Source organism: Prionailurus viverrinus, chromosome C1 (assembly GCF_022837055.1).
Source record: "Prionailurus viverrinus isolate Anna chromosome C1, UM_Priviv_1.0, whole genome shotgun sequence".
Taxonomy (NCBI): Eukaryota; Metazoa; Chordata; class Mammalia; order Carnivora; family Felidae; genus Prionailurus; species Prionailurus viverrinus.
The window spans coordinates 182,099,998-182,119,293 of record NC_062568.1 but is presented as its reverse complement, the minus strand read 5'-3'; the positions used below and the strand labels follow the sequence as shown (position 1 = coordinate 182,119,293).

General features: G+C 51.6%; 1 protein-coding gene across 7 annotated transcripts in view; it reads right to left on the bottom strand.

Annotated features, from left to right (window-relative positions):
- HIVEP3 (HIVEP zinc finger 3) overlaps window positions 1-19,296 on the bottom strand; it is a 475,566-nt gene that overhangs the window by 82,763 nt on the left and 373,507 nt on the right. For 6 of the 7 annotated variants that reach the window (XM_047869023.1, XM_047869024.1, XM_047869022.1 and 3 more), the window contains one exon: window positions 16,417-16,614. The gene's annotated coding sequence lies outside the window, so the exon portion shown is untranslated. Of the gene's footprint in view, window positions 1-11,224; window positions 11,317-16,416; window positions 16,615-19,296 lie in introns of those variants that run through there. The other variant, XM_047869027.1, reaches the window with a different exon arrangement.

Below are 19,296 nucleotides of genomic sequence, written 5' to 3'. Positions count from 1 at the left end.
TTCGTGTCGGGTTCCTTTCACTTAGCATAATGTTCTTAGTCATTTGCTTCAAAAAATATCAGTATTTCACAGAGTTTCTCAGAGCATCTTGGGTCCCAGGGGTTCTGAGGCCATAATGCCTGTGGTGACATGCTGGTCGGAGTCGGCCACCATGAGCCATCAGGACAGCATGGGGTCCGGCAGCAGATGTGTGGAACCACGCAGCATGGGAGCTGGATGGTGGTCACAGTCTGGGGCCAGCAACAGAACCAGTGGTTAGGAACCAGTTAAGCATGGGAATCGTACTCGGGATGTTCCTTGTGGGGTGGGACCCCTGTGGTGTACTCAGGAGAGCCCAAGGGACCAGCTACCTGCAAATCCCATTCTCTGGCAGGGAGAGAGGTATGTTAAGGACACCAGTCCTGGACCTGCTATTCTGGCTTTGAATGGAGAGCCCCATTTCTAAGATGCTCTCAAAGCTCAACAGAAGTTGTGGGTCCCCATGGCTTGGCTGGTTCAGATCTGGGGGGTGCAGAATGGACATCCCAACTACTTCCCCACCCTCTCTGACCCCGGGCATCCTTTTAGCGGGGAAGTTGTTCCTGGCAGGAAATCCCAACAGGCTGAGTGGAGTCAAGAACGCTTTGGTCTTAGTTTGTCCATGAATTGATTAATTAATTGTTAATTCCCTTTTTGTGTTTTTGTTTGTTTGCAATTTTAACTTGCTTTATTCCACAGAGGATCTGATACAGTTTACAAAAACAAAATAGGAGCATGAATTAAAAATGACAAACCAGGGAGGGGCGCCTGGGTGGCTCAGTCGGTTAAACGGCCCAGGTCATGATCTCGAGGTTCTCACGAACCTGCGTCGTGCTCTGCGCTAACAGCTCCGAGCCTGGAGCCTGCTTTGGATTCTGTGTCTCCCTGTCTCTCTGCCCCTCTCCAGCTGGCACTCTGTCTCTGTCTCTCTCAAAAATAAAATTAAAGAAATGTTAAAAAAAAAAAAAAAAGACAACCCAATCCAGAGGAAATAGAAGACACAAGGCTTAGACCAGAAGGGATAAAAGAACATGGATAAGGAGGGGAGAAGGCCCCACATGGTGGCTGTATTCAGGGCCTGGAATCAGGGGGCAACTTCTTGGCAGTGAAAAGAAAGGACAACAACACAGCTCAGTGTCCTGATGATAAACACACCAGTTGCTCGGAAAAAAGCACAGCTCTTCTTGGCGCTAAGATATGAAGGGAATGTGTCTCATGCTGTTTCCAACAGGGAGCCATCCATGAAGTCATCCCTCCAGTACGACTTAAGCTCCTATGGGCTGGGTCTGCTGGCATCTAAGACTGCCCTTTATTTACATCATCGGCTTTTGTTTGGGAAACACTGTGCCGTTCGGTGACCATCATTCCAAGTTTTTCCAGAAACACATACTATCTGTTCTGTTATTTATGTAATATTTTCATTTACATTGACTTGAGCTTGCCCTATTAAAACATGGGCTCCACCGAAGCAATAGGGATCACAGGCGTAACTCTAGGATCTCACTGAGTTAAAGACATTACTATTAACATAGATAATTTCACCCATGTTCCTCTGAAAATCACCTCACGTTCTACTAACGGTTTGTGTCCCACTAGTAGAACTCACGATGCACTGGGGTACATCTCCCTTTATGGACAGCAAAGCTTCCCCTCATCCCCTCCACCTGATGGAGTGATGGAGACGGTCTATGCACCAGACCTGGTTTAGGGTCTCCTTTCAAACCCTGTAATCGTAGAGCTGGAAGGGCCCCTGAGCAGCGTCCAAGTTAAAGCCTACATGTGACAGATGAAGATGCTAGGGCTCAGAGAGCAGAAGGTCCTTGTCCCAAATCACAAGGCCAGTGACAGTGTGAGGACCTGTCCCAGCCTCACCTTCATCATGGCTCCAGATGGATGGATAAGCATTTATGTAACCGAAGACTGGAACCCACTGAAGGAGGCTGGTTAATACACGGGTGGGGTCTCACCCAACTCCACGGCAAGCCCCGTGAGGGCAGGAACCATGTCCATTTTGTTCACCACGGTAAATCCAGCACCCAGCACTCTGCCTGGCACATAGCAGGTGCTCAGAAAACACTGGTGGGATGTTACTGCCAAGTTCAGGATGATGATCACTTCTGGGACGGCGGGAGGGAGGGACCTCAGATTGTGCAGCGACTTCCAACTGTATTTGCTGACGTGTTTTTCAAGTGGGGCCGTGGGTGTTCTGCCATTTGTTATATTATTGTCTATATTGTTGTTTCTATCTGGTTGAAATATTTTTTAAAATTTAAATATATTTGTTAAATACATAAATGAATACAATGTCCCTTAACAAGTGTTTTTTTGTTTTTTGTTTTTTTTCCCTCCGCTAATATAATCCTCTGTGCTGTAGCTCAAATGACTTTAACCGCAGCGGAAGAAATGGCTCTGATTTCCATCGATACCCTCGCTGGGGGTCTTCTCAGCTTTTCACCTCTCCCTCCACTTCCAAAGCCTGTGGCACTTAAGGGGTGAATCGGAGCACGACTGAGGCCAACCAAGGCAGAGGGTGCATCCCAAACCTGGCCATGGCATCACTGGCGTGGCTCACACAAACTGAAGTGATCCGGGAAGACAATTGGAGAGCCCCAGCTGGATGTGCAAGGGCTCTGCTGATGAGCGCCCCATCAGGGCAATGAGCGCTTCTGTAAAACCAAGCCACCAACCAACATCTGTGTTCCCCACCTGCATAAGACAAGTCTTGGCATATATATATACATATATATATACATATATATATGTATATGTATATTTATATATGTATGTATATATATACACATATATATGTATACGTATATGTGTATGTATGTATGTATGTATACGTATATGTACACGTATACGTATATGTATACGTATATGTATATACACACACACACACACACACAGACTATTTTTTGGATCAAATGCCAGGTTAGGTTGTACATGGAGGTTGCCAAAGTGGACCCACAAAGTCTCAGTGTTGAGCTTGGAAGGGACTTTCTAGGGCACTGGCACTAGCTCCCAAAGCAGCTTGCAGGCCTCCCTTAGGGGCTACTCCCAGGAGACGACTCACAATCTGGGGCAACACAAGAGATACGGGAGTGCTGATGCATACGGGCACTTGTACTCCAATGTTTATAGCAGCACTTTCAATAGCCAAATTCTGGAAAGAGCCTAAATGTCCGTCAACTGATGAATGGATAATGAAGGTGTGGTTTAGATATACCATGGAATACTACTTGGCAATGAGAAAGAACGAAATCTGGCCATTTGCAGCAAGGTGGGTGGAACTGGAGGGTATTACGCTAAGTGAAATAAGTCAGGCAGAGAAAGACAGATACCATATTTTTTCACTCATATGTGGATCCTGAGAAACTTAACAGAAGACCAGAGGGGAGGGGAAGGGGGAAAAAAGTTACAGAGAGGGAGGGAAGCAAACCATTAGAGACTCTTCAATACTGAGAACAAACTGAAGGTTGGTGGGGGTGGGGGAGAGGGGAAAGTGGGTGATGGCCATTGAGGAGGGCACCTGTTGGGATGAGCACTGGGTGTTGTATGGAAACCAATTTGACAATAAATTATATTTAACGTTCAAAAAAACAAGCTGGGACAACAGCACTTTTTCTTTTCTTTCTTTCTTTCTTTCTTTCTTTCTTTCTTTCTTTCCTTCCTTCCTTCCTTCCTTCCTTCCTTCCTTTCTTTCTTTCTTGCAAACCATCAGGGGATGTATTCTTTTGTTTTTATAAAAATGGCATCACCCGGGGCGCCTGGGTGGCTCAGTCGGTTAAGCGTCCGACTTCGGCTCAGGTCACGATCTCGCGGTATGTGAGTTCGAGCCCCGCGTTGGGCTCTGTGCTGACTGCTCAGAGCCTGGAGCCTATTTCAGATTCTGTGTCTCCCTCTCTCTCTGACCCTCCCCCGTTCATGCTCTGTCTCTCTCTCTGTCTCAAAAATAAATAAACGTTAAAAAAAAAATTAAAGAAAAAATGGCATCACCCTATGCACATTACTCTGCATCTAGCTTTTCTCATGAACAATCTTTCTAGGCCAAAGGCTGACATTTTTTGAGCAGTTAGTATATACGAGGCACAGTCGTTAGCACCTCACGTGCGTCAAACCTATAGGGAAGGCACTGTTATAATCCCTACTTTGCCAAAGAGGACACTGATGGTCAGAGAGGTCATGTAACAGTTTGTAAGTAGTGGGATCCAGATTTGAACACTGGCAAAATCTGTCTCTAGACCCTGTGTTCCCAGTCACTGCTCTTTACTGCCTTCCTAAACAGATTCAGGGTCTGTCTCATTCCGTTTAATAGCTGAATAATGGGCCACAGTTTGGATACGGCACCTTCAAACTTTCTCTACTGCTCCGTTTTCATATATTTTTTTCTAATTTTTTTGCCAGTGGAAGTTTGCATTAAACATCCTTTGCACACGTATCTTTACAGATAGATGCTATTGTTCCATAGGCCAGGTTCCCAGAAATGGGACCACGGGTCAAAGGGGTATGTGTGTTTTGGGTGAGAATAGCTATGAGGCCCACTGTTTGCCACAACTTCCTAAGGATGAGCCATGTGATTGGAACTCACCGGTTTGGTTCTGTCTTGAGGACATATCTCTGACCCCTCTTCTCCAGGACAATCCCTGAGATGGGGTTGAGGACAGTCTTCTCTTCCCTAGTTTCCTTACATGTTCCTCTCGTAACATGGTTGCATGTTCCCTATGGCCGATCCAGATACCTGTTAAAGTATGGCACCTTCTGGGGTGACCTCCTCCTCATTGAAAGACACAGAGAGAGAGAGAGAGAGAGAGAGACAGTATTTTTTCTGATGTCAGTGGTGCAGTAGGTAGGATCCAAGGAGGTGGGGTTCCAAGTTCTTTTCAGCCCCTGCCAAGCCATACACCTGCCTCCCTGAGAAAAAGACCAACGAAATTCTACCGCCACATGATAAGAAAACGGACCTCATTCTTCAATTAGGGAAAATGCCAATGATTTTGGAGCTGGACAGACCATCAAGCATCTTCTAGCTCAGTGCTTTCTTTTACGAACGAGCCCTGGAGGGCAATGGCCAGCTCAGGCTCACACGTGGGGTGTGGGAGCTGGGAGCAGGGTCACCGGGGGGTTCTTCTCTCCAGCTCTCTCTGCCTGCTGGTTCTTAGGAACCATCTTACTAGAAAGGCACTGTGTAAATATTTTGCTAAGGAGCCAAGAGAGGAAACTTACCCAGGCTGAGCGGCCCTGTGCTGGGCGCTAGCCATGGACACAATGCTCAATGAGGGCCATTATCTGGGAAGGGAGGGCTGTTTGTTCCGCTTCAGGACGGTGCCAGAGCCCGGAGCCACCAGGCTTGCCACTCTGGCTGCCACACAGAAGAGTCTCCTTGCACTCAGCAGACTCTGCGGTTATGCAATGCTGGGCCAGAAGGTTAACTCTCCCCAGACGGGAGCCAAGCCTTGGTCCTTCCTGCCTGAGCATGTCCATCAGAAAATGCTCAAAATTGAGGGCCTCCTTGTTTGCAAAAAATGCTCAGACCCCGAAACTGCTGGTTTATTCCAAAGGGTGTAGTAAGCCCATCTGGCACCTTCCTACCAAGGCACTGGGTCCCAGCCACGGTGACTGCTCTCTGCTCTTCAAGCATCGCTCACGGGCCACGTGGCCCTGCTTCCCCATCAGCGCTCCTGCCCTTCTAAGAATGTTCCTCTTGCCCCTCCCCCTCTACAGTGGTGCTGGCTGAGTGCTTCTCCCTCTCTCTCTATTTTTCTATTTTATTTTATTTCTTCTAGAGAGAGCGAGCGAGCAAACAAGTGCAAGTGGGGGAGTGGGACAGAGGGAGAGAGAAAACCCCAAGCAGGCTTCATGCTCAGCATAGAGCTCCATCCTCATGACCACCTGAGCCAAAATCAAGAGTGGGACGCTCAACCAACTGAGCCACCCAGGCGCCCTGAGCGCCTCTCTCTCTTAAGCACAAGTTCTACCCCACATTCACAAAGCCTTCCCCGACCACCCCAGCCATCAGTCCTGGAGCTGAAGGAGTGAGTTTTCAAAGCAAAAGAGACCTTGGATGTTATCTATCCAACCGCTCCATTTTCCAGATGAGGAAACTGAGGCTGAAAGCCGTTGACTAGCCTGAGAACAGACTGAATAAATGTGAGTATCCACAGGGTTCTCCTCCCTAGACTCTCTCACACCTCACATCCCATCTGTCAGCAGATTATGCTGGCTCGGCCTTCAGACGGTTCCCAGAATCCGACCACTTCCCACCGCCTCCACAGCCGCCAGCCTGGTCTGTGACACCATCACCTCCTGATGACGACATTCAGCCTCCCAGCTGGTCTCCCATCCTGCGCTGGCCTCCTGCAGCTTGGTGTCCACACACAGTCAGGGTAGACCTTTTAGGGCCCTCGGCAGATCTCCAAGGACTTATCAATTATCTGCCCGCCTGCCACCGACCCCTCTCCAGCCTCCTCTCCTCCGAGGCCCCACCCCTCACCCCTCCAGCCACACTGGCCCCAGGGAGGTCTCCCCCCCATGTGATCATGCCTCTGCCCCAAACACTCTTCCCCAGGGAGGACACAGCTCATTCGCTTCCCCTTTAGTTCTTTGCTCACATGCCACCCTCCGAGGCCCACCCTGACTGCTTGGTTCCTTTTCTTTCCTGACTCACCCTGCCACATACTATGTATTTTACTTAAGTACAAGATAATATCTGGGGCCCCCGGGTGGCTCAGTCGGTGAAGCGTCCGACTTCAGATCAGGTCACGATCTCAGGGTTCATGAGTTCGAGCCCCGCATCAGGCTCTGTGCTGACAGCTCAGAGCCTGGAGCCTGCTTCGGATTCTGTGTCTCCCTCTCTCCCTGCCCCTCCCCGGCTCGCGCTCTGTCTCTCTCTCTCTCAAAAATAAATAAACACTAAGAAAGAAAAAAGATAGTATCTATGTATTTATTTTGTAGGTAATACAAAATATATGATATGTGACAAGGTGAATATGTGCGTCTCTTTCCCCTATCACAATGTAGCTCCAAGAGGTAGAATCCGCCTTTTGTCACCTAGAACGGGATGTGGCATCTTCTCTTTTAGGCATGGCTGATTTTAAGGATGAGCCACCTCTAAGGATGGAGGAGGGTGATGGTGGCACCGTGCCACAGTGCATGTGAGCTGGAGGTGGGGGAGGGGACGAGTTTGGTGGCCCCGGCAGGATCAACGGAAGGAGAGGCTCTGAAGACTCTAGGGAGGCCAGCCGAGAGGCTGCCCCGATGCCATATATTTAGGACCTAATGGGGTTAGAACCCAGACCTCAGCCGGGCCCAGGTAGGGCCGCTTCAGAACAGCTGATTAATCCCCAGAGAGGCTCAGAAGACCCAGGCGTGGCTGGCCCCTCCCTGCTTTCAGGGAATCTGCAAGTCCAAAATCTATCGCTTTAAAAGCTCTCCAGTGGGAGACTCGTAGACCAGGCCACGTTTGGGGACCTCAGCCAAATCCCTCTGTGAAGAGCTTTATTCCCAGGAATAAATATCGGCTGAGCGAATAAAGGGAGAGCCAGAAGGGAAAGGGAAGGAGCTAAGACAGACCCAGGAGAGGAGAAGGAGGCCCGGAGCCACAACACGATCCCACGGGAGGGTGCCAACCAGCACCCGGCACAGACCGAATGGCTTGTCCCGACAGGTGGGACAGGCGGTTCCCGTTCCCACTTGCTCTCCCACACCTGCGGCCATGCTGATCGGAAGCCCAAATCTCGAGCAAACAGAACCTCGTGATTTCGCTTTTATTTTGACTGGCAGTTTTATTTACCCATGGCACCATTGCTTTGCGGTTGGCCGGTTTTGTTCTAAAGACGGGCCCGAAGGGCGTTCCCGGGTGACTGGCGGCTGACCCCTCTTTTCTGGGTCGGCCCCAGCCCGTCCCGACTCCGCTTCTCCGCACACTTCGTGGGCTCTTTCATGAAGAGCCTTTTCTCCTAGATGTGTGTGCTCATCCCTCAGGCGCTGGTCCTTAATCCCCTGTGTGTCTCTCTGCCATTTCTTGCCCTGATTCGCAGCTTCCACGGCTGCACACATCACCGGTGCTGCCCCGGAACTCCCCAGGCAGACGTTTCCAGGGATGACGGCTCAACTTGGCCAACCATCAAATGCAATATGCTTCGCGCCAACCTCATCTCTCCCCCTCTGCATCGGGTACGGCCATTCTCCTACACTTCCAGGCTCGCCGCGTCAGAACCACCCCAGAATCCCACCCTTCTGCCCCCACGTCACCTCTTCCACCCACCCCACCCGTTCCCTCATTGGTTCAGCTGTGTGCCAGCCTGTGCTGGGGTCTGGGGACACTCACCATACCTGTTTTCTCCTCTCTCTGGGGAACCTCCAGGACCACCCCGGGCCCTGGGGTTGTGAGGGGAAGCCTGTGCCAAACTAGCCAGTCCCACGTCCACAAGTAATTCACAGAGTGATCTTGGGCAAGTCACTTCCCGTGTCTGAGCTTGGGTGTTTTTATCTGCTCTTGGAAAAGAGATGACCCATTCCTGCTTCGCCTCTTCCCAGCCTGGCAGAGACGTGCACGGGTGATGTCAATCTAAAGAATGCGTGTGGCCATCACCTTCAACCGTATTGCAGCCTTCTTCCTCCTACAGACCACGGCTTTAACCCTCTCTAGCCCCCCAGCCTCCTGAGACAGGGCTGTAGAATCTGTGGGGGTTTTTGATGTTTATTTTTGAGAGAGAGACAGAGTGTCAGTGGGGGAGGGGCAGAGAGAGAGGGAGACACAGAATCTGAAGCACCGAGCTGTCAGCACAGAGCCCAGCGCGGGGCTCGAACTCACAAACCGTGAGAACATGACCGGAGCCCAAAGCAGACACTTAACTGACTGAGCCACCCAGTCGTCCCAGAATCTGTGTTTTAAAGAAATACCCAGGGGCGCCTGGGTGATTCATTGTGTTAAGCATCCAACTCTTGATTTCAGCTCAGGTCAGGATCTCACGGTCCTGAGATTGAGCCTCTGCGTCTGTGTGGAGCCTCTCCCAGTGTGGAGCCTGCTTAAGATTCTCCCTCTCTGCCTCTGCCTCTGCCTCTGCCTCTCTCTCTCTCTCTCTCTCTCTCTCCCCTGCCCCCTCTCTAAAAAAGAAAAATAAAGAAAAATAAAGAAACACCCCAGGCAATTCTGTTGTAGGGGGTGGTCTATGAGCCACACTTGGCGAAATTCTGGCTCGAGAGATGTTCCAACCCCCTCTGCACCGCCCCAGCCCCGGAGCAGGCCCCACCCTGACTTCCAGGCCCAGGCCCCAGTCTCTCACAGGAGGCCCTCAGTGGTCACCAGGGTGGGCTGTCCGCTCACCAGCCTGAACCCAGAGCCGAGTGTTATTTCTTGCCATTTCCCCAGCACGGAGAGCCTTCCTGACCTCCCTCTCTCTGAACCTCTTTCCCACCCCGCAAGGTCCAACTCAGATGACTTCTCCTTCCTCCACAAAGGTCAGAAGCACCTTGTCCTGGGCACCCCAACAGACACATTCCCTGTCATTTCCATCCTGGGTTGCTGGCTGGCTTTTCACCATCTCACATCTTAGCTTCCTAGCCAGGCTGTAAGCTCCCTAAGGGCAGCCGTCTGTCTTACAGGTCTTTTGTGTTCAGTAACAATGCTTACGGAGCAGCGACAAACACTTAAACGCACACCAGCACACCTGAAGGAGGGGGGCAGAATTCCTGCGTGAGGGGTGTCCTCTCTAAAGCAAGGACAGAGGGTGCTTGCACACATGCCCAGAGCAGAAATCCAGAGAACCCACAGAACCCCAGGGCAACGGTTCCTAATGTCGTGGCAGAGAAGCACGAGGGTGGGGGCAGAGAAGGAGATTCCAGAAGGAAGGAACTTTGGGTAAAGTGTGAGGAGTCCTTTCTGCACAGCAGTTGGGGAGGAGGAGGAAGAGCGACGGAGAACGGGAACGGGCTGGATGAGGGAAGCTGAGCCGAGGACATGGACATAGCCTGTAGGTCAAATCCGGCCCGCTGCCTGTTTTTGTCCATAGAGTTTTACTGGAACACGGCTACAGTCGTTCCTTTACACGCTGTCCGTGGTTGCCTTCACGCAGCACAGTAGAGGTGACCAGGTGCAAGGGAGACCGTGTGGCTCGCAAAGCTTAAAATATGTACTATCTGGCCATTTAGAAAAAAAATGTTGCTGATCCCGGCCATGCATGTAGGAAGATATTGGTGGGTTTTAAGCAGGGGACGGCATGGTCAGATTTGTGTTTTATCTTTCTATCCCTCTGGGACAATGCAGGGATGGGTGGGGCAGATGAGCTGGCTGCAAGGGAAGGTGGTTGGGGGGCTAGTTAACTGTCCAGGTGGGGGGCGAATATGACACCATTGCTGTTGTTTATATAGAGATCTATTTGTTTATTAATGTTTACTTATTTTGAGAGAGAGAGAAAGCGAGCAGGCGAGGGGCAGAGAGAAAGAGAGAGAGAGAGAGAGAATCTCTTTTTTTTTTTTTTTAGTGTTTTTATTTTTGAGAGACAGAGCACAAGCAGGGGAGGGGCAGAGAGAGAGGGAGACACAGAATCCGAAGCAGGCTCCAGGCTCTGAGCTGTCAGCACGGAGCCCGACGCGGGGCTCGAACTCACAGACCGGGAGATCATGACCTGAGCTGAAGTCGGACACTCAACCGACTGAACCACACAGGCGCCCCGAGAGAGAGAGAGAAAGAGACAATCTTAAGCAGGTTCTGCAGTGTCAGCACTGAGCCCGACGCAGGGCTCGGTCTCACAAACCGTGAGATCATGACCTGAGCTGAGATCAAGAGTCAGACGCTTGACCGACTGAGCCACCCCGGCGCCCCTGTCACGAGATTTTTTAAGAGTTGCTGTGTGCCTGCACCGGGCTACGCCCTTTACACATACTCCCTCACTTCCTGTGCACAGCAAGTGCAGGTAAGTGCTGTTCTCCTCATCATACAAATAAGGCACAGAGAAGTGGAGCGGCTTGCCCAAGGTCACACAGCCGGTAGGCAGCAGAGCCAGAACGCAAGCCCAGTGCCAAGCTCGAGGTCTTCGGGGTCAAGCATGTGTGCTTGTTGACAGATCCCTTCATGCCTCCCTGAGAATGCACAGAACACAAGTCTTCTATAGGAGAAAATCTTCCCTGAGTCGAGTCAGGCAGGAAGTGGGAGGCAGGAGTGTGGCTATTTTGGAAAAGCGACACGAAAAACCACGAAACTTCCTACCTGTCCCGTTTTGCTCCCATCTGTCCTCGGAAACAAGGCTGCCCCTCTCTTAGAGAAAAAGGTGTTTCTCCCCACACGCTGGCTTTGCCGCTGTGGCGGGAGAGAGTGCTAAGCTTAGCACACGTTCGCTATTTTTAAAGGACTGTATAAACAAACAGGGCTATGTAAATAAGAAAAAAATGAGGTCATCCTTTTAAAAATCTAAAAATGTTCTTATTCTATGGGGTGAGCAGCAAAACCTCAGAAAGAGCTGGTGCTTTTTTATCCCTGAGCGCCGGCCCCTCCCTCCCTTGCACCCCCCCCCCCCCCCCCAGGGAAGGCAGGCAGCCTGTGAGTCGGGACTCCTGGGTTATATTCCTGACTCTGTGGGCTCTGCCTCAAATGCCCAAAGCCACTGCCCAACCCCAGCCACCAACTCCCTGGGGCATCGGTCCCCATCCCAGGCATTCACAAGACCCTCCTCCTGCACAAACCTGCTTAGAGTGCTGAGCCAGCTGCCCCCTGCCATCCTGCTTCCTCTACCCTGGCCCGAACCCGGGTCTGCTGAGTGGCTGCAAAGGCCTCTGCATGGTATACTTAGAAGCCATTTGTGCACTCCCTCCATATCCAACCCCCCCCCCCCCGCCCCGCCAACACCACAGGTTTCCCTGCACATATTCCAATCTCCCCACATTCTTCCAGACCTCCTCTCCCAAGCTGATGGCTGGAAGTCACGAGAGCAGCCAGGGGAGCTGTGTTTAGGTCATCAACAATCATCAGGAGACACCCCAAGTTTTGGCAGGAGGCCGGGAGGCTTCCCTGTTTCCCAAGAACTTCTTCCACTGACCCCCCACCCCACCCCCAGCCCTCAGCATCCTCGGCTCCGAGAAGCACAGAGATGAGAACCACCAATATTTGATGAGGGGGGAGGGCTTTCAAACTGTGTTCCACGGAGGTATTTTAGAAGTTCTTCAAAGGTCACTCGAGAAGTTTATTCCAAAAATATAGTTCGACTCCTTGTAAATAAAACCGTGGTGGAAAATGGACCTGTGCATTCAAACATGTGCCTTAGCACATCATAGTATCCCACCAGGTACACACAACAGGTGTGGCCAGCTTAACTTGGTTTGGGCAGAACTCAGACTAAAGCCTGGGCAGGTCTTGAACTTCAGTAGCAAATGGGTCTTCGAGTAGAAAGCTCGGAGCTCTTTACTGGACATGTTGCTTCTCCGGTTCAGGACTATACATCCTTACGTAAAACCGCACAAACACGTACACTCTGAAACTTTGCATGATATGAGAATATAGTATGTGGATTATCACGAAGACGTCATCAAGATTGTCTGCTTCCTGTCTGAGTGTTGTAATAGGAAGGAATGCAAGCCGTTGCCTGATACTCTCAGTGATGCAAACCAGAACCATTCTCCTCCTTTCCTAATGTCCATCTAACATTGAACTGAAGATCATTCGGGGCTGAAGGTAAGCGGTTAGAAGTCTATTACCATTCACATCACCTTATAGATAATGATTTGGAATTTTCTTAATACTGTGCAACCAAGCCAAACAAAATAAAAACAAAAAAGGCAATATTAGATGTTATAGTTGGTACGTGATAAAATGATTATCTAGAGCAGAGGCCGGCAAAATTCTATAAAGGACCAAAGAGTAAATATTTGTGACTTTGTGGGAGAGACAGTCGGTCACAATTACCCAACTCTGCCACCAGAGCAGGAAGGCAGCCATAGATAATGTGTAAGTGAATGGCGCGACTATGTTCCGACAATATTTTATTTACAAAAATCAGGAAAGAGCCTGGATTAGACCCGTGGGCAGTAGTTTGTTGACCCTTAATCTAGACTCTGAGATCTCAACGTTTTTATTGATGGACGTTCATAATAAATACATGCCAAAAATTGGGCACCTGGGTGGCTCAGTTGGTTGAGCGTCCGACTTAGGCTCAGGTCGTGATCTCGCGGTTTGTGAGTTCAAACCCCACACTGGGCTCACTGCTGTTGGCACAGAGCCCGCTTCAGATCCTCTGTCCCCCTTTCTCTCTGCCCCTTCCCCTCTTGCGCTCTCTCAAAAATAAATAAAAACATTAAAAAAATGAAAGATAAATGCATATCAATAAACTGCCAATATAATCTGTTTTATATTACTGGCATTCCATGTAGGATTCGACTTTTAAAAATGGCTTCTAAGACCGTAGAAGTTTGCGTACTACTGGCCGAGGGCTTTGCTGCTGAGAAAATGCTCTAGTGTCTCTTTTCAAATTAGGTTCATCTTGACTTACTCAGAAATCACATTTACTCTGGAGAGAGCCCCAGTCCAGGTTCCCAGTAGAGGGGGGCCATGACTCCCTGCCCTCCAGTGACCTCAAACATAGCCGTTCCCAAGCTCACATAGTGTGAATGGGCCTCCCCAGCATAGGGGAGTGTGCAATGTCAATGAAGGCTGGCCCCCAGCTGGCTCCTACCTGATATCCCCACCTGCCCGGGCCTGAGCCCTCTCCCTCGTTCAGAGGCCGTATGTTCCAGCACCCTCCGTGGTGGCTAGAGAGGCTGTGCCAGCAGTGGGCCAGGAGCACCTGGACACTCCAGAAGCCCTGAGTCGGCACCCCATTAATCACAGAGGCTTTTATTCCCCAGGGAGAGCACAGGAGGGGGTTGGGGACCAGACTTCTTGCTGGAACTGACAGCTCATTTCCCTCTAGACCAGTCCCATCCCTTACGGATTCTTCCCTGCAGCTGTCAGAGCCCACATGGACAAAAAGGGCATTTAGCAGTAAAGTAGGGGAAGGCAATGCGAGGTCTGGGGAGGATCCCCACCTGTACTCTCCTTGACGGTCCTCCCATATCTCTTCCTGCATATCCCTCTGAGGTTTCTGTTTCCAGCCAGGTTCAAGTATTTCCTGCGCACCTGCCCTAATAAACCCAGATCCTTCCCTGAGACTGCTGGCGGAGAAGACCCACAAAGGCTGTGACATACGCAGACGGAAACAACTGCTAAACCGTGGCACCACGAGACGTCCCATGATGCCATGGAAGGGGACCGACTCATTACGGCACTGTTGATTCCTATGAAAATGTCGATATTCCTGGGGAAGGGTCATCCTTGAAGCTGCTATTGCCTTTCTTCAGGGTGCGTCTTGGTGGAGAAGAGAGTGCTGGGTCTTCTGTGGCCAGAGGCTCTGCTCCTTACTTGCTGTGTGATTGTCTTTAAATCACTGAACCTCTCTGTGCTCAGTTTCCTTATCTCTATAAGAGGGGCGATAGAACCAAGCCTCACTCGGGTCTGTGCGGTACTCGGATTTGCCGATAAAGTCCCAGGCCCCACGCGCAGCGTTGGTGGCTTTACTTCACTCTGACTCTTACGCTGGGAACCAGATGGCCAGAGCATGGCAGACATGTCACAGCACAGCACCCAGGAGGGCAGAGAGGTGGCCAACCTGCCTGCACGAGTCCGAAGGGCTGCTCACATTCGGGGCTCCCTTACTACGTGTCCAGCAACGTTCCAGGGGCCTTCCCTGCATCTTCCCTGCACAGCAACCTGTGAGGTGGGCTCCATTACTTTCCCATTTTACAAGCGGGACCAAGCAACATGCCTCCTAAATCGTAAATGCCTCACAAAACCGGTAAGTGCCTGAGCTGGGATTTGAACCCAGGAAGGCCCCAGAGCCTCCACTATTAAGCACCACATCTAACTAGTTCGTGGCACATCTCTCAGAGTGAGGCACAGGGTGGGGCAGTCCTTCTTCCCCAGAGTCCAGGGGTGACTCCCCCACCTCCACTGGGAAACCCCGGTCACGGCCTGGGTCAAGGGGGGGTCCACGTGGTGCAGCCGAGCTGTGGGCAGAGGCCTGGGCCCAGCTACCCCAAGGGTCCCCATAGAGGAAGAACAACTAGGTACAGTGGTGCCCTCTTCGAGGGCTGCCCGAGGCCCTAGCTTCCTCTCTGTAAGTGCGAAACCACTAGGAGGATGGGGATGAGGCATTGCTCACCGCACGCCAGGCTGGGAAGGCCCTCAGGACTCACAGCCAAGCCCAGAGACCCAAGCACAGGGAGAGCATCACCAGAGTCCCCAGAAAGAGGCCCCGGAGCACCCACACATCGGCTGCGTCTGAGTCAAGATACAGATTCCTGTTTCCCCCGTCCCAAGAGTCTGCTTCGGAGAACATGGGTGGGCCAGGAAATCTGCTTTGGTGGGGGTAAAGTTTATTTATGTTGAGAGAGAGCCAGAGACGGCGCGAGTGGGGGAGGGGCAGAGAGAGAGGGAGACAGAGAATGGCAAGCAGGCCCTGCCCTGCCAGCGCAGAGCCCAACGCAGGGTTCAAACCCACGAACCGTGAGATCGTGACCGGAGCCGAAACCGAGAGTCGGCCGCTTAACCGACTGAGCCACCCAGGCGCCCCCTTTGTTTTCACCAGGCAACCCCTGCAACCTACTTCGGTGATTCTGACACACCCCGAAGCCAGGCAAAACATCCAAAGACATATTCCCAGCCCAAAGAGCTCTAACACCACACACCTAGCCTGAACCACAACCTGAACTTCTAACCTGGAGCCACAGAGCATACCGGAAGAGCTAAATATTTATATACACAAATACATAGAGGGACGCCGAGGCCCCTCCTCAGGCTAACTCAACCAGCATCTCTGGAGACGAGGTCTTGCTACTAGAAATTTTTAAAAACTTTCTAGATGATTCTACCGTGTAGCCAGGGCTGAGAACCCTACATCCTTTCACTTCTTTACTGCAGGGAGGGTCCTGAAGAGATGCCGCTCAGTCTTCAACACCCCCTGTGCTCCTCTGAGTAGTTAGGAGGTGGCCAGGGGCTCTTCAGGCAAGAGCCATCATGGGGGTGGGGGGAGAGGGGGACAGAAAAGACGGTGGAACGCTGGTGTGTGGGCCGTCATGTGAGGAGGCTCTTGAGAGGAGTTGTTGCCATGGACAGAATGGAAACTGAGGAACTGGGAAGACAACTGAATTTGGGGGGAGGCAATGTGGAGGCAGGGAAAGAGTGCTGACCCTCACGGTCTCTGCTCTTGGCCAAGGAAGTCCTGACGACTTCCAGTTTCCACAGAGGCTCAAGGAAGGCAATAGTAATAATAACAACAACAATACATTCGGAAGAGGAAGAACAGTAGAGAGCTCATGCAAAAGACCAAAATGGCGCCCCCATCGAGCATACTCACTGAATGGCCTGTTTCTTACCTGTGCTGAAGGCACCACTTTCGATGACCAAAACTAAAACACTGTTCTCTTTGGAAACCAGCGTTCATGTCCACTTCTGCTACTTGGCCTTCCTCTCATGCTCTGCTCTTCCCTCTGGAAGGGAGAGCTTGCCTGGCCAGTATCTCTTGAGGCTCCACCACGAACTAGTTAGAGGCTGCCAGGTTTGTGCCTTGAATCCTGCAGGAGACGGTCAAAAAAAGTATGATCAAAGAGGTTGCTAGGTCAACTTCTTCACACACAGAACAACCTCTGCCCGGTCCCAGGAGGCCCAGGCCCCCAGCTCCTCCCAAGCTGCCCATCTTGGGCTCGATCCCCACGTCCCTTGGGAAGACAGTATGGCATGGTGGTCCTGGTACCATGTTGTATCTTGCACACGGCACCTAACTTCTCTGAGTCCCCCGTTTCTTCACCAATAAGTAGGCAGAATTCTAATTCTAAGATGGCCCTCAAGGTTTCCCGTCCCCTGATGTACACATGCTGCATAATTCCCAGGACTGTGAACAGGATGGACTTTGCTCTCGTGCTTAGGTTACGTTACAGGACACAGCTGACCCCAAAACAGATTATTCCATGGGCTTACCCTACCCAAGAAAGTCCTTTAAAAGCAGAGTTTTTTTCTGGCTGGTCGCAGAAGAGGAAGTCATGGGAATTACAATCAGGGGGATTTGACTTGCAAGGTTGCTTCCTTGAAGATGGAGGGGGCATGTAGAAAGGCCACCTGAAGGGGTGCAGAGAAGCCCCCACCCCCACCCCCCCACTGACAGCCAGCAAGAAAAAGGGCCCGAGTCCTACAGCCAATGGATTGTATCTGGATTCTTGACATCAAGTGAACAAGGCTGGAAAAGCAGAAATTTTCCCCAGGGCCTCAGGACAAGCGCTCAGCCCACAGGTACCTTGATTTCATCCCTGAGCAGAGGAGTCAGCCTCTCTGTACCAGAATTCTGGCCTCTAGAACCAGGAGCTAACAAACAGGCGCCACTAAGTTTGAGACGGTTTGCTACACGGCGAGAGAAAACGAATACAGCCTGCACAAGTGATGCATATTCGGGCCTGCGTGGAAACTAAATCCAATAGTTGGGCAGAAGAACCGGATTCCCCAAATCACTAAACCAAATGGAGCACTCGAGGCCAAAGGGAAGGGGCTCAGGGGTCAGCGGATGAAGGAGGGAGCACCAGTTTTCAATCATCAACTTACACGCTGTTTGTAAGGATCAAATGAGAAAATACAGGGGAGGGCGTTTCGTGCTCCAGAAAGCCTGAGTTGTTTTAGTTGAGTGTAGTGTGCGTGTGTCGCATCCACGCTGCTCCCCTGGGCCTAGGCTTTGGCTTGTCTGCCGGAGGCAGTGTGCTGGGGTGGCTGAGGATGTGGCTCCTAGAGCTAGGGTACCTGGGTCCCCGTCCGGCCCTGTACTCGTGACCTCTGTGTCGCCTCCCTATGCCTGAATGCGGGGCTAAGAAATAGCAACTACCTCCCAGGGTTTTAGTGATTCGGTAGACCAGTGCCTGGCGCTGCTCTGGGCGTTATCCCACAGTACGCCCAGCGATCTAGGTCTGGAGTCACCTGCTCATGGGCCTGGGGCACTGTCATGACTTCCTTCTCTTGGGCACCGTGGTTTTACTGGCACAGCCTTGGAAGAGTTAATGTTCCGGCAGCTACGTCCCGCTGCTGACTCCTACGAAATGTGCAGGTAACTGAAGCCACTCTGCTCTCCCCTCCCCGCCACACCAGCTGCTCTGGAATCCAGCCAGCGCTGCCCCGCACCCCAGGGCAGCACTGTGCCACCCCACAGTGGCCTCCGTCTATCATTCCCTGATCCTGCTGCCCGAAGCATCCGAACTTCTCACCACTCCTCGGTTTTCGTCAACCCCACATCCTCTGATAGATCTCAGTTATTAATACAAACAGCTGTGCTCTGTCCCTGCCAGGGTCAAAACCCTGATTTCTTAGGACGGGCTATCCTATGAACACTGTCTACAATTCCCCACCTCTGAGTGTAGAGAGTCCGGAGTCTCGCAGGCCTTGTGGACTGCACACACCTCGGCGGGGTCAGTCTGACCCACTCCCCACCCCTAGAGACTGGCACAGGGTCTCACACACAGTCAGAGTAGAACAAGTCTCTTTAGAACCTAGCTGGGTTGCTCATTCATGGAACCGAGCACATTCAGCACCTATTTTGGGTCAGGCCCAGTGGGAAGGGCAAAGATTCAGTCCCTGCCTTCAAGGGGATCACTGTTGTGGGAGGAGGGGCCGGGAACAAAGGGATGCATAGACTCACTGGTTCTGAGCGACTACCCCTTGAAGTCAGGAAGAAAAGAGTAGTCGATTCTGATGATGTCTGAATGGGTGAGAGAGAAAGAGATTGTAAGAAGTGTACGTAGACAGGAGACCCCAAACTGCGCGAGTGTCCGAAGAATTTCATGCTGTCCGTGTGGCTGGAGGTGAGAGGTGGTGATAGCTCAGGAGGCGAGAGCTGGGCAGGGGGAGAACTTGGTATATGTAACAGGCTGGGCTTGATCTCGCAGCCGAGGGAGGTCATGGAATCGTCTTAATCAGCGAGGCAATGCAGTGGGGACCAGAGGTGTGGCTGGAGCAGAGGACGGGCTCAGGTGGAGGGAGCGAGCCACTGCTCTGCCATCCACCAGCGGGGCCAGCACTGCCCGAGTGCCGCTCCTGGCCTCCAGCAGCAGGTGAGTGGGCCGGGCGGACCCGCCTGCATCCGGTCACCAGGAAAATGTTACACACACCTGACGTTCTACATGGTAGGTGGAGCCCATGGGTTTACCTCTTCTCCCCCAAACTCCGGGGACACAGAACAACATCCAACGAAGTAAGAAAGGTTCAAGTAAGAACACTCTCAG